The sequence below is a fragment of the Siniperca chuatsi genome, linkage group LG8, assembly GCF_020085105.1.
Source record: "Siniperca chuatsi isolate FFG_IHB_CAS linkage group LG8, ASM2008510v1, whole genome shotgun sequence".
Taxonomy (NCBI): Eukaryota; Metazoa; Chordata; class Actinopteri; order Centrarchiformes; family Sinipercidae; genus Siniperca; species Siniperca chuatsi.
Window position 1 is genome coordinate 21,905,960 of NC_058049.1, and position 16,412 is coordinate 21,922,371.

Here is a 16,412-nt window from a genome sequence, read left to right on the forward strand (position 1 = left end):
AACAGTGTCTGTAATAAACATAAAACACCCTTTTCACTAACTTTTCCATTAACGTTTTCAAAAAAATGATACACATTCCTGTATGAGACAGCCTAAGGAGTATAATTTATGTAAGTACATATCTGAGAAAAAAACTGTGATTTAATGAGCTAAATTAGGCAAAGCCATCTAGTTTTCTCTTACAGTAACAGATGTTTAGGGTATGAGTGTGACAACCATGCAGTAAACTTTTCAGACTTGTTTCTTGTCAGCTCTAGCAAAAAAAAAGACTAAATATCTTACTAAGACAAATTAAGACCAGTTGTGTTATGTTAATAATTCACTGCAAATGGTGCTTGACAAGATTATTCATCTCGAGTGTGAAAAAAATGAAAGATTGAATCATCCTAAAATACTACAACTTTCTTGATCTGCCCTTTTTGCAGTGTGAAAGTGTATCTTTGTGGGTAAAGAAAGTTTTGGTGGGTTTACTCTCCACCGCATGCTGAAACAAACCGATGAATAATACCAATCCCATCGTGAGATGTTTAACTCTCTCCTCAAAGCCAAGCCGGAGCAGAAGCAGAACCAGTGCAGCAGTCCGGAGGTGTGGATATTGACCAACAACAGACGACAGATGAAAGAGTCCACCCTGTCTGCTGTCCTTCATTAGGACTTGTCTGGGATGCAGCTGGATGTACTTACCTTTAATAGTGCTGATAATTAGCCCTGCCATTCTACATTCTCCCGACATAAACACACTGCCACTCACACGCACACACAAAACCACACACACACCACAGAGTTTATTACTTGGAAGGGAATCATTATCAGGGATAATTTGAAAGCAATTTTGAGGCTCACCTATTACCTCTGTTTTGGTTCCTCCTGGTCATTAGCAGAGCTGTCAGGAAGATTGAATATTACACATTTAGAGGGGGGTCCCTGACTCCAGGTGTCAGGAGAGGTTAGGTAGAGCAAACGCAATGACAGACCATCACACATAAAGTCATGGCCTGTCCCCTGAACTGCACCTACAATTGTGTTTATTGTTGAAAAATGAGTTTAGTTAGTAATTTTACCAGTTTGTGTATTTATCACTGGGGGGATGATTCTGGCTGAGATCATTCTGGGCTCTGATTGGCTAAGCCAGTTGTGCCAGAGGTACAGGAGGAAGTTAAGCACGTCTCACAGCAGTATTTTATTTTTTTTTTTTACTGTGAAAGATTAATCACTGTTTCAGGAGATGCGCTGGTGAGGCTGTGGAATATCAATAAAGGGCCCAATTATGAATTTGAGGTGCGGCCATTGTCTACGGAAGCCTTCCTCTTTGCTGGATTAATTATGAGACTGCCTTTTACCTGCTGATTTTATTAAACCTTTTCATGTCTCAACTTCCATCTATTCTTTGGGCATTAATATGCAGATCAAAAAAGAGACAGATTTTCTCTGGCAAACAGCGAGGTCATGCTTCAAATTAGCATATTACTAATCTACATAAAATTGCTCCAAAGACAGTCTTGTTAGAGTCGCAGCTCTGGGTGCAGTTTCACGTCGACTCAACTGTGACAAGGCTGAGTGGGCTTGTTATTCTAAATGTAACACTATTAACTTTACACTGGTACATGGTATATGCTTGCATATATTTCATCTAAACGGCGCTGCGTTCATGGTCTGTGATTTACAACTCTTTGTATTGGATATCAGTCCATTTTAAACTTCACTCACTCAACTGTTTCAGCTTAAAGTATTAAAGAGTGAAATTGAAAGACAGAGAGAGGTGTCTTTGCCAATGTCTGAAGGCTTATTGAGAGACAGTAGTAGAATATGCCTAGACCTATGAATAATCTGCCTGAGTGTTGTTGATATTTACAAGCTGAATGCAAATGTCATCGTCTCTATAGATCATCTCTTTTTCCCTCACGCCTGGTGCTTGGGTCTGTTTTGTATTCTCTCAGCACTTTAAGGTAAAGCCAGAGAAAATTAAATCATGAAATCATTACTGGGAAAGGTCAAAACATAAATATTTCATAATCTGATATTTTCTATGTAAGATTGAGTTTATGCATGGTGACGTTAAGGCTGTGAGAACACAGAAATATCAGGCTACTGTGTCTTTATCTTAGCTAAGCAAGTTCACAATGCGATGGCAGGAAAATTGCTGAATGTCCAAACTCAGACCAGAGTTTGGACAATGACGGATGAAAAATGGAACCGCTGCACTTCTTTGTAGTCTTTGCTCCAGCTGTCTTGCATAAGTTAATCCTTTTTTACCACTTCAGGCAGATCAATAAGGTTCTATACCTGCTGGCCCAACTAATAAAACAGTAGGGTAACCCAAGTCTCTGCAGCGTGTCCTGGGCTGCTGAGGCCCACAAGTCTGTGCTCTCTGGCTCGCCACACCCTTCCCTTTCTTAATGATCAGGATTAGAAAGGCTGGGGCCTCTACTGTAGGAGGAAGCAGCTGCTTCCATGCTCATTATAACCTCACAACTCCATAGAGTGGTAACAGCTGGAACACACGTTTCAGAGGGAGAGAGCTGGGATACTACGAAGATCTCATGTGGCAATAAGCATTCCGCATTGAGCAGTGAGCTGCAGCACTGTGGCATCGCATGACAAGCAGATGACAAGAAGAACAGAAGTGAGGTGACTGATGCATTAACTGAATCATTTGTTTAGGTGTTTTGTAATTTGGTGTTATCAGCTGATATCTAGTGATCAGGAATTCTGCTCAACTTTCCATTACTTTCATGTCGTCTCCATAATCACTCAAATTTCTGTGTAGATAAAGAGATGGATCTGTGGGGTAATAACAACAGAGTGTTACTTAATAGAGCACTTTAATCAAGGGCTGTGGTTAAATGACAACTGTTATCTCCAGCAGACTATATCTGCTGCTCATGATAATAACAAGATGAGGTGGGCTAATGAAAGGGATGGTGGAGTACACTGATAAGGCTACCTAGGCACAGTCCAGACTCAAATATTACTTTAATGACTTGATCATCCTTTGCATTTATAATGGGTCGGGGCTTGTCTGCACTGGGTTGATAAAACGGTTACAGTGACAGGCCATTTGCTAAAATCTCACGGCTGTGCCTGCACTGGAACACAGACATACTGCAAATACAACCTCTGCGACAGAGGCAGACATCAGCCTGACACGTAGACACTTAACAATAACGTTTAGAAATTGAATGGTTGGAGCTGCCTCACTCGACATCTCCTAAATACCTGGAGAAATTGAGTTTGCTCCCATTTAAGTTCTCTGAGAGCATCCATTTTCTTTCTACCTGCCAGCAGCATCACAGCCCCCCTGCTGTGAGAATGTGAAATATCCCTGCCGGCTGGCAAGGCCAAGGCTAGGGCTGAGGCGAGACGGACTCTGTAAATTACCCAACGCCTCGCCTTCTATAATTCTCCACTAATTGTCTGGAAGGCTCTGCATTCAGGTGTGGAATAATACTGACCGTGTGGCGTATTGAAATTCTACTGCTTTGCTCCCTGGGGTAACATTCACAATATTCAGCTCCACAGAGCTGTGAATCTAGAGTTTAGCCTTGTGCATGAGGTAATGAAGAGCCGTACACATTCAGAAGAGTTCCTCCTCCACCGTGATGAGGCCGATGCACCTTTGGGCCTATTATCGCAGCACTGCTATGACAGGTACAGACGCTTCACACCCAGACACCCTGAACTTTCATTACAGAGCACCTCTGAGGAGGTGCTGGAATCATAACAAGGACTTTTATGTTCCTACATCCATCCTGTCATGCCTAGGATAGAGCTCCAATAATAGGATGAGACAGAAAGAGGAAGAAAGAAGAGAAGTAGAAGAAGTAGCAGAACAAATGAAACCCAAGCACAAAAAGAGATGATAATGGAAAATAAGAAAGACAATAAGAAAGGAGGGAAAAGAACAGATTTTGCATGACAAAGTAGCGCATAACAAAAGCTCCACAGCAGGCCTAAAGCAACTCCATAGCAAGCCTCCTTTCCATTGTAACCCTACTATTGAATGTATGGGCACCATGTGGGTATGCATACATCCTGTATCACAAACTCCCCCCTGATAGCTAATGAAGTTGACACAGGACTTTTTTTTACTATTGATGACTTGAGGCCTGAATTATTAGTTGGGTTGATGTAAGCAGGCAAACTGGGTTTCCAGCGATCACGCCCTGCAAAAAAGCTGTCCCCCTCTGTGGGAATCTTCTGACTAGGCATGTCTTTGATTTCAGAAACACTGTCTCTGTTTCCTACATCAGCCCCTCGCAGTTTACAGCAACTCCTTGGGGTGGACGCTCCTTGCAGCTGTGGGGATGGGAGAGAGAGATGGAGAGACAGAGGAAAAGAGAGGGAAGAGGCTGAGCTAAAGCTCATTATGCTTGTTGCTTACAGGCGTTGTGTGGATATTCTATTAGCCATATCTAAAGTGTAATTGTACCATTGGGGGGGGGGCAGTGTTGTCAGGGTGCCAAGCTTTCTCTCAGCGACTAGCGAAGTGTGGTAATCTCACACACCATCTCATTACAGTTTAAACCCCCAGCAGCTGCTCGCATTAGACTTTTATTACACGCTGCCGCTCACAGCTGTGCTGGCATAGCCCTGGACAGGATGGTGAGAGACGGGAACAAAGACAGACAGACACAGGGATTCCAACACAACATTTGGCTCCCATCAAAAAAGTGGAAATATTGAGGCAGAGGGTTGTAATGACCCTAACAGCCTCTCAGTGTGATAACTCTGCGGCCCCCTCTACCCCAGGCCCTAAACCAAGGCCAAGGACAGTCGCACAGATGGACCAAGTCAAACCCAGTCAGATTGGGATTCAATCAAAACCGCCAAACCAGTGGTCATGCAAAAGCTTCACACCGAGACAGCTTTCATAAGTATTTGTCTCGTTCTGAAACCAGTATGGGGCGGTGGTACTCTGTTATCTCAACAATCACATCTGTTTTAGGCCACCGTAAATGTGTGTGTGTATGTGTGTCTGCCCGGGGGTGTGCGTGTATACAGGCAACAAGCGGCACAACTTGAACAACTATACAACATATACAATATATTTAATTATGTCTTACAAGCAGCCAGGAAGTACTGAGGTCAAGAGTCAAAGGTATCCACCTCACCCCAAGAACATTTTGACACCAAAAATAATGTCTCTGTTGAATTATTTTGTTTTATTTTTGTGTTTTTGTATTTATTCAGTTAACTGTCCAATTACATTATCTGTAAATTTGTTTCCCCAACATGAAGATCTAGATGCATTTTTAAAAAATTGTTATAAAAGTAGTCAAATTTAAATATATTGAGTCTAAAAATACTGGAATTAATACCAGAAAGAATTAGTTTTTTGATTTTGATTTGTCTGCCAGGATGCTAAACCAAAGACGTCACCTCAGTGTCCTCAATGGGAGCTACAGCCTTGCTTATAAAGATTTTATTGGAAGGTTTATATTTTTATATAATATAATATATAATGCCACAGAAATTAATGAAAAAATGACAGACAAAATGGTTTTAAACAAGACTGAATTAGTACATAAACCAGAGAGAAATGGAAGACAGGCCTAAAAAGGTGATTATTTAATATCTAAACTAGACCATATTTTCTAAAATATATTTAAAAAAATCTTCATATTTGTAATATACTTGATTAGAGGCTGTAACAGGTTCCAATCTAAACAAGCTCTGTTCAGAACTGTGTCTTTCTGATAATTTATTTGGAAAGAGGTAATTGACCCCTCAGGGCATTCTTAGAAATGTGCTGGTGTTTCTGGCTGGTGTATATAGACAGAGCCAAAAAGATTTCAGGTTCACCTAAGAAAATGATTTCCCTGATAAAAAGTAGGACACCAAGACAATATTTTGTCTTGATAATTGGCCAGAGTAGCATGGAATGCTAAATATCCTGGAAGGTGTTTATATTATTTTGTAACCCTTGTGTGAGCTTGCAGGAGGAATAAAATAATATGAACACAATACAACACAATGCAATCCACAACAACAGCACCAAACTTTTAAGCATAAAAACATATATATTTGAATCAACAGCTTTTGTCACAACAGCTTTTGTTACAAAAAAAGCAGAAGCTACAAAAGCTACAATACTAATATATTTTTGCAGGGTGATCAAATTAAACGAATTTATTGTTTCATTTATTTATTATTACACGTATTTTATTGACACATTGTTGTGTCCATTGCCTGTATTCATCTATGCATGCATATTCTCTCTGTGTGGCAGCACGTCAGTCTGTGCAGGCTCAGTGTGTGTGCACACTCGTCTGCGTGTCTCACCTTGACTTCAGTGTGAATGCGGCATACTTGCAGAGGACACTGGGACACAGAGCCCAGCTGGGGAGGGAGATGAGGCACAGCTGGGGATAATTAAACCCAGCACTGTCTCCATGAAGGGGCCAGGCAGCCAGGCTGGGCCTGGTGTCCCCCAGACAGAGCAGCTTGGATTGGGACTGACTACACCACAGTCTCCCTTCACTGTGTTCCCGGATCTGAGGAAAAAGACGCAAATCTGACAGCGACTTAGCAGTGGAAATGTGTCTGGATAAAAACCCAAAGACACAGCTTGACTTTGTTGTTATTTCCCAAAATGAACAATACTTTGTGTTGCCACTCATCCCCTCTCATCTGTGCATTGCAGTGATAGACAATGCACGAGTGGAGGCATTTGAAAAGATAATTGGCCAGAGCACCGATAACATGGAGGTTAACTGTAACAGACCTGGCCAACTTTATCAGCTCTAAATTTGCCTTGGCTCTGTATGAAGCATGGAAGCTGGCCATATCACAGCCAGGACTTGCCCACATCAAGCTGGGGCTGGGGTTTGTCTAATTTGAGGAATGCTTTTTCCTGTTTCTCCTCCACAAGCCTGATTAATTTACAATGGCACCGCTCTCTGTCTCTGCCGCGCTGGTTCTGTATCATTGGAAATGAAAGGTTTACTTTGGATGTTGTGTTAGAAAAGTGAAACCCTCTCCAGATCACCCAAATATCTTTTTAAAAACCTCTAGAGCATGCCAACTCAAACAGCTTTATATTGAATGAATTGACCTGTCCTACATTTAAAAAGCCTGTACTTGGTGTGATGATAAAACGGCACTTTCCAAGAACCATCAAACTCCTTGCTGTTGCCAAAGCTGCCGAGGTGAATGACCTAGTGCACAAAAATTGCAGCGTGATTAATCAGGAAAGGCTTGGGAAGACTGCCGGCTGAGCCTGTGCTATCACCACTGTTTTCACTTCCCACTGTTTGTTAGAATAAGTTGCTGAACGAAACCATTTGATTACAAAGGCATTGAGTTGGCTCATTAATGATGCTGTTAATGGCATCCTCCATCATTCTGGAATCACTAGGTTGTTGCACAAGCAGTCAATACAGCAGGCATTTCACTGCCTTTATTAAGTTACACTTTACTGGTCTGTAAAATTTGACTGCAGACATTTTATTTGCCACTTCTTGATAGCTATGCTTGAAATATGGGCAGTGTGGAGCATGTAGGGGCATCTATCTCGCTCTCCAGCGTGAGCTTGTCTTACACTCGCTAGGTTGTAAATAATGATTGTGTCCCATCTCTCTTTACCCACTATTTGCCTACTTCATTGCAGCCTTCACCTTCTTGTGTGCAACTCTGTCGCCTTCACCATAAAAAGCATTGAGCAAGGCTGTGGGAGATCATTAGCCGTGGTTAGGTCAGTTATTTTTCTGATCAGAGCCTCAATGGTTAGTCTGAGAATGTGCAATATGTCTACATTACAGAAATCATTATAATGTATTCCTCAGTAGTAGAGTCTGATCGCACCAGTTGTAAGTTAACAGCTACAGGTTTTTTGATTAAATCCCAAGGTGCAGATGAAATGAGCTTCATTGGCAGCGATATTACCATTTATTGCCTGAGCTTTCACAAGAAATGGTATTTTAACAAAGCAAAGCTCCTTTTTATATTGCAGTCGATTTCCATGACAAGCACGGATCTCATAGGAAGCTGTCAGTAGCTCTGCTGTAAACAACACACACATAACACAGATGCGTGTACACACCATGATCACGAGTTGCAAAATAGACTCTCGATGAATTATCGAGTGGATTAGGAGCAAAACTGATAAATCCTGTAGGCAGAGCAGCTCACAAACAAGTCATCTATTTGTTCATTTGGCCTTCATATTTACTCCAGTCTCTGTAACCAACAGAGAATGAGAATGACACTCATTTCATATCAGGTAACTATAGAGATTAGCAAACAAACTCTCCCGCTTCAGTTGCCATCGCAGCACTGATAACAGCGCTCCCTGCCTCAGTTCTACACAAACACGGCGCAAAACAAACATTTTAATTTCGGTGCATCTTCATGTCTGTGAAAGGATCATTAAACTGAGGCCTAATAAATGCAGCTAACCATGATGGATGGCTGAACAACTTCATAGTCCTCTTCCTGCCTCGATGGAGATAAGATGTTCCTGTGATGCTTCATGCATTGTGACTCCTGGTTCTTGCCAGGAGGGAACTCACTCCACCCCTCAAATCCATCAGGCTTTAGAGGGGGGCTCTATACAGCTTGTTAGAGTAACACGTATGACCGTGTAGGAGCCCTAATGAGCGGGGAGCTAGCCGGGAGAACCGTGTCTGGACGACAGAGAACATAAATCTCCTGTCCTGCTCTGTGCCCTGGGGACTGCACGAACACCAAAATTGTGTGAGTCTGCGTGAATCTACATTATGTGCACGTGTGTGCGTGTATATGTGCGTGTGTAGGGTGTGCGTGCATGAGAACACACACATAATGCAGATGACTATAGCAGTATCCTCCAAGGAGTCTCATCTACCACAGTTGAAAGAAGCAGGTTGTTTGAATTATGATCTAACAATAGTGTTCCACTCCCACTCTATAAATGAATCCAATACTGGCATATCTATCATTACCACAGGACTTGCACTCAGCTTGCTTCTTTTTTATTTGGAATGAGTTTTGAAATCAATCCAGGCATACTTTGCTTTGCACAAACCACCCTGCAGGTTATAATAATTCCTCTGTTTTCAGATTCCCTGTACATAAACTGCAGTCTATGGCATTGATCAGATTTAGTGTGTCTCCCTCGCTTCCTTCCTGCTTCCTGAGAGAACTCTGTCTGCCATGCTTATCTACTGTACAGTACCTCTGTGATATAGAGTAACATGTACACTGGTAGTCTTTTTCCCGAAACATGCTTTCCTTCACCTTGCAGGACAACTGACTGCAGTGTGAGGTGTTATGTAATGAAGCTACAAAACTCCATTAAAGTATTGATTCGTGGGTGAAGTTTACCTCTTCTACTGTGGGATATGAGCTTGTGTGCAGCTTTAAATAAAACTGCGTGTTCATGTCTGGGTGTCTGCCTTAGAGAGGCGGGGGAGGAGGGGGGGTATGGGCAGTGTGCATGCATGTGTGCCACAGGAATGTGTACCAGAGTGTGTGTTCGTGAGAGAGAGAGACAGTGTAAGTGTGAGTTATATAGCCCCGGGGAGCTGCTATGGTCATATTTTAATAACTCGCAGTATGTTGGATTATGTACTGTGGGCTTGTAATATCACACCGTCAGGGCAAAGCCCTAACAGATTCTCTGTTAGCTGGCCCTTAGCAGAAAAAAAAAAAAAACATATCAGGGGACTCGCCAAAACATTGTTTTCAGTTCTGCAGCACTTGTGAAAATGTGAGCTCCCACATGATTCCAGTTCAAAGGTATGCCTTCGCCGTTTTGTCTGCCTCAGCACGCAGCGCTCTCTCTCCCGGCTACAATGAACAGAGATCCAGGTTTAATAGGCCTTAAGTAGTGCACCCCCTTTGCTGCCTTTGAAGAGCAAACACTCTTTCGCTCTCACACACACAAGTATATATACACATATTGCTGTGTGAGCAATAAAAAAAACTGTGGAACAGTGGCTAGTTCTCTCTCTGACACATCAAAAGGAGAGCTAAGGGGAGTAATGTGTGGAATGATGTGTGTGCAGACCAAGGCCGGGATGCCATTCATGGTTGTAGTGTTGTGGTTTTAACTGCCGGAGGAGGCTTTAAGGCTGTGGCTGGCAAGTTCCATAGAGTAGTTTTAACACACGGCCTTCTGCAATCTCAAGTGCTGTTTGTGTATTAAAAAAGATTTGCTTCAGTGGCCTTTTTTACCTGAACAAAGTACAGATAATATAACTATATGACAGTCATGTGCTTGCGAGAATAGCAGCAGTAACACTTCACTTCATTATAATCACGTAGCTCACTCTATAAAAAGCAATAAAGACAATAAACCACATTGAGAAACATCCTGTTTTTGAGAGACAGAAAGTGAAACTGAACTGGGTGCACACACAGCATGGGTGCATCTGTGTGGGTGTGTGCTTGCTTATAAGCACATATGCATGTTCATGTCTGACTGTGAGCTATCGTATAACTCAGGCACTGAAGGAGAAGGGGAAAGTCACAATTAGCCTCTCGCCGAAGGCGTAGCCTCATCCTATAAGGCATGTTTACACTTTAGTCATGCAGTAATTACATGTGTCCTCTTTTGTTTTCTATTTCCCATAAAGTGGGGAGCATAATGAGGGAAAAAGCAAATTAGAAAAAAAAAGATACTACACGGTGCTCTTTTTGTCTTCAAGCTCATTTAGGCCTCAGAGAACGTCTATGAGGTTTGAAATGGGAGGAGAGGAGGGGAAGAGAGGACTGTAAACAGAGACTTTGCTTCCCCAGATGGGAAACTTCTGTTGAGCTGTAATGAGAATGCATAATGACGCAAACAAGCTTGATGAAGCTAGACATGGCAGCGCCTTCATTCAGGAATACGAAACCAAAAAATAACTATTACAACATTTTTTTCTTTTCTTTTTTTATTCTCTATGATATCCATTTCGTGCTATAAGTGGAAGAGAAATGTCTTCATTAAATGTTTAAGAGAACATGTTTCATTTCTTTTTCACTTTTCTTTTTTCCCCCCAGCTGGGCCCAATAGGGAGAGACGATGAAAAGGCAAGTACAAATGGTAAAAAAACAAAGAATAGGAGTGACTGCTCCTAATGGGACTGTTTTCAGCAGCTGCATTAACAAGCCTGTTTGATTTCCTTCTCCTAAATGAAGTTGTCAGCCCATGCGTCCAGTGTGCTATGTTTAGGATGTCTAAAAGAGTTGTGTTTTCTGGCACCGGCTGATAATAAATGCTAAAAGGGTGACCTTACGTCTCTTTCCCCTGTGTTGCTCTATGGTCATTCTCAAAACAGAGTGAGAAATCCTCCTGAGCCGAGGTCAAGAATCCATCACCGGGGCTTTTACAATAACACGAAGTTCCACACTGGCTCTGTGAGAAACAGGCCTGAGGGAACCAGAACTGCCTCTGGTTGTGATGAACCCCTCTCAAAACATCATAAAGCAACATATTATACATAGCAACATATATCAATTGAATCTCTTGTGTGTTAAATAAGGTTAAAATACTTGTACCTCTCTGAGTGTGGTTCTTTACATATGCAAATGTGAGAATACTGAATTGTCTGCTTTCATTTCCATAATGTGAATCATGAATGAGCCTTAGATTGTTGGTTGGTTTCCAGCTATGCTCAGCAACAAAATCCATATTTGGCACTGTAAAAAGGAACAAAGATTAGAGTTTTGTAAGGAATGCCATGTTATGCACACACATAATGTAGCAGACACACATATATGCACAAAAACACACACACTTTTCATAGACCAGTGTATTGTGAAAGAGTCCTATGATTGTGAATTACTTTACCATGACTGTTTTGATGAAAATGTATTGCCTTGTCCTTGGAAATGTGGCACAGCAGTCGATATGGTTCTACAGACTCAGTAATACTCTCCACTGTGAAGGGAACAGACTAAAGACGCTCTTCGACTGATGAAACAATACAGGAGGGGGGCATTCTTTTGCAGAGTCTGCATTATTGGATTTGGATTGTAACATAGTAGTATCAAGTTAGGCTGAGAGGAGCCTGTGAATATCACGTGGGAATCACAATAGACAAGGCCCGATTGTTATTGCACCGCACTTCCATTAATAATTCAATCATTTGACCCGTGACATGATTTCCCGTAAAACAATCTGATCCTCTGAGGGCTGATGGAGATATTTGAAATCTATGTGTGTGTGTATGTGTGTGCGTGTCTGTTTTGACCTTCCCAGTATGACACAGAACCATGCCCGAGGCTACAAGTATAATATTTAGAGGAGAGAAGAGACAAGATACCAGAAAATGTTTGTAGCGCAGCTGAAGTGTGCTGCAGCATTTCCCAAACTAAAGATGTGCCTGCCCCAAGGGTGCTCCAATAAGCACGCCACAGAAAATGGAAGGCCTTACACAAACTATGCACTTAAAACTGAGCAGCACTCTGAAAGTACAAGCAGAAAATCAGAACAATGTATGCAGAGGGCATTAAATATAAAAACACTGTGTGAGAGCGAGTGGAAGCGAAGCCCAGTAACATTATAATACATTGTTTTAGAGATCACTACTGACAGAGGAAACATCGCTGTTCCAACTCAGGCCTGTTCCAACACAGACACACACACACACACATGCAGACATAGATGAACGTAGGGACGCGAATGAACACACAGTTGCACGTGAACACAAAATAACAACACGCTCACATGCATGCGCAGGAAAAAGCTGGGGTGCTATCTATCAGGCTGCAGACGGGAGCCTTGGAAGGGGAAATCTGTCCTGTGATGGCTGTAAATGAGGGCTGTGGCGACGCTGTCACATTGCGTTTGGCTGGGACACAGGAGCTACGAGGGGCGGAGGGGCGGAGGGCATGGACACTGTGTACAGATATAATGAACTTGGGAGATGGCTGGAGCATGGGCAGACACTGTGATTCTGTCACAACTAGCGGTGCTCTACTGCTGCTGCTGCAAAAAAAAAAAGGGAGGAAGGAGGGAGGGAGAGAGGTGGGGAGAGAAGAGGAAGTAAATTGAGTGCAGAGAAGAAAAGAGTGAGGAAGAGGCAAAGGCAATGATCAAGACAGAAAAACAGAAGGAAAATGAAAGACAGAGAAGGGCTAGGAATGCATAAGCAGCCCCGCAGAAAAACACGGCACTAATCGCTGTCGGATTGGTGAGGCAATACCAGTGTTAAACCAGAAGAATATTTACTCTAATTAGAGCCAGCCAATGTGTCTCCAGGTATAAAGGCTGTCAGCACTTTCCTGAGAATAATTAGAAGCATGCATTGTCCAGGAGAATGGTGCAGAGCTCCCTTTGTACATCATTAACAGGTCACTGACAACAAAAGCGGAATTAATAGAATGTAATGTGGTCTCCTCACCCATCCGTTTGCTCAAATGGTCATTAGGGTAATGCAGAATAATTCCTTCCTTCTGTGCTTCAACCCAAAACTCAATGACTCCTCCCACCTCCCATGTGCCCCTGTGCAATGTTTTTCTAAAATCCTGCCTCCATTTCCCTGTCTTTTCCCTTGATGGAGAATTTTCTCTCTAGCCTCTGTCCTCCACATCAAGATGATAAACATGATTTCATGGCGCGTTACAATCATCGGTCTTCGTAAAACACACGAAATCCTCTATAAAAGAATTAATTCTGCTTTGGAGAGACAGAGCCAAATGTATAGATTTACAATTCCACACTCGAGTTCCCCACTGTGTTTTAATGCATCATAAACACTTGGTGTTTTTTGGTCTCTGTTCCAATAAAAACAGAGAGCGCGGGGGTGTAATATCTGGAGCTGGGGGAAATTAAAGCTGAAGTTCCTCTCCTCCTCAGTGTACTCCCCTCTCTCTCTCTCTCTCTCTCTCACACACACACACACACACACACACACACACACACACACACACACACACTTAATCAGCAGCCCAGAGAGAAATCTAAGACCACATCTACACCCAGTGGAGGGAACCTGATACAACCACATCTTTCCCCCCTTCCTACATTCCCCATTCTCTTAATCATCAACACACTCATGCTCCTGCTGATAAATTGGACGCAAGGTTCAGTATGATTAACTAAAGTTAATGAAGACTGAAAGTGATCTCCAACAAGGTAACCATAGAGGGGAAGTCTTTGAGAAACCATGAAGAGTGCATAAGAAAACTGAGTGGACATTCTTTTTTCCCCCCATTTCTGCTTCTGCTGCTATTTCCAAAAGTCCTTTCAGTGTACGGTGACAAACATAACCCTTCTGACTGGTGGAAAAATAAATCATACTTTCAAGTGAAGACAAATGCCTTATCCGTTGGGAGTAGCCTCAGGCTATAGTCATAATGGCCTCTCTCTTTCTTTCTTTCTACCTCCCCTCCTCTCGCTTTCTCTTTTTCTCAAGGCAGGGAGTTTCCCTGAACTAGTTTTGTCCACCCAAACCAGCCTTACGCAGCACAAAGCCACTTCAGGGCAGATCAGGAGCAAGGTGGATATTCCTGTTTTAAGACTTATTTTATGATAAACTCCAGGATGCTGAGCAGCACTTTAAGCCCCTGAGGCAAAACTTCTGTTCAGCTGCAATTTTGAGCAAACAAGAGAAAACTCGTCAGTCACATCTTTGACTATCAGTACACAATTACACTCCACGCATTGCACAAGGTCGTTACGCATGTTGTGCCGTAAAACCGTGGATTTCCTAACGCTGCGATCCTTGTGTGTGTTTGGCCAGGCTCTGGCTTGGCTCACCGCGGGGCAGGCCAGCTGCAGAAGTCTGTCTCCTCTCCTCTCTCCCCTCCTCTGCTCTCAGTGCTATCAGGTTGCCACTCCTCCTCCTTCAGCCCATTACACAGGCCTCTTTATGCTGCGCTAAAAGCTGCTCATGTTCAAACACTCCTGGGAAAAGCTCCTTAAAACACGTCAGGATGAGAGGCCCTGTCTGGTAAAATATTAATAGGAAGTTAATTGGTTGTTAATGGACTGGTGCTTGGGTAGAAATCGCCCTCCATTAGATAGGCCACCGAAACAACCCATTCAGGGGTGTCATCTTACCACCTCCACAGTCTAATTGTTTTCCGGTCACTGTAGCCGTGAGTTGTGGTAACCTGGTGTTAAAGACATCATTCTTGGAGTTTTATGTAAGGTCCTGCAAGAAGTATTCTACCCTGTGCCAACCACATTTCCTTGTGAGCTTGGTATTGTGGGTGTCCGGTTACCTTAGCGTCAAGTTTTAACTATCTCCACTTCTCTTTTAGCACTGTTTTCTTTTGTGTCATCCACAGTAAATTGTCATGTTGAAACACTTTCCTCCCATTAATCTTTCCTCGATCTTCACATAAGGAAATAGTTTGAACTTTTGTTGTTTGCGGTCAGTGTGTTTGTGCTTTCTGTGGTTGTCGTTACCCGACAGGAAAAATCCCTCTTCTGCTAGAGTAGGCATGTAATATTGATGAAGCGCAGACTCAGAGAAACAGAGAAATCAAATGGAATCTAAACTAAGTTCAAATGTCGACATCAACACATACATTTTTGATCATTGCAAACCTACAAGACGCCATTCCCTTTAAGGGAAGCCACAGGGGCATGTGTAGCAGGGAATATATTTAGAAATAAGTGATATTTCAGCATGTCTTTCAATCCCAACTTTGTTCAGCTCCAATTCATTTATGAGAGGGACAAATACTTGTTGAAAGAGGTTGTTCAGGAAATGGGACTTATAACGGCAGTAGAGGTTATCCAGACAGACTGCTTTTTACAGTTTGGGCTTTTAAATGCCCCATGTAAAAATAAACCAGCTCTCAAAGATATGCCATTTTCTATTTAGCCCTACAGACATTTGTAAATATTGTAAAAAAAAAAAAAAATCAATAAAAAAATCCCACAAATCTATACTTTTCTATAAATAAAATGTGAAAAAAACAATCTGATATAGTTAACACTATTATATTCTAATAAGATGAATTGTTTACTTTTTAATTTCTTAAATGTTCACAATTTAATCCTGAATTACCCCTCTGATTAAAATGCATTATTTATTTACTTGTCCCCTTTAACGCTATAAACTCCCCTCTCGTGACTCTGACTATTTAATGGTAGCCTTGTTCAAACATTGAGTGAATCCATGTCCAATTACATTATGAAGCAAATGTCAATGGATCCAACAGATGCTGGCCTACTACACCATTGCTGAGTTTCAGTTTACTTAGATTCCACAGCCGCCACTAGATGGTAGTAAAACACAGGCAGGGATTTCTGATGTCAGCTCAGCAGACATGGCTGTTTCTTACAGGATAAATAGATGAAATAAATCAGCCAGGCCTCATCGTTTGACTGTATGATATGTTCTAGTTTCCTGCTGTGATCTATTACCTGGCTGGGTGGAGGCTGAGACAATCCTGAGGGTGGGTAATGCAGTGGTAGAAAAGACTTGTATGTCTGATTTTTTTTTCTGCCCACTTGACTCCATTGCAGACTGAAATAAATCTATCAGACA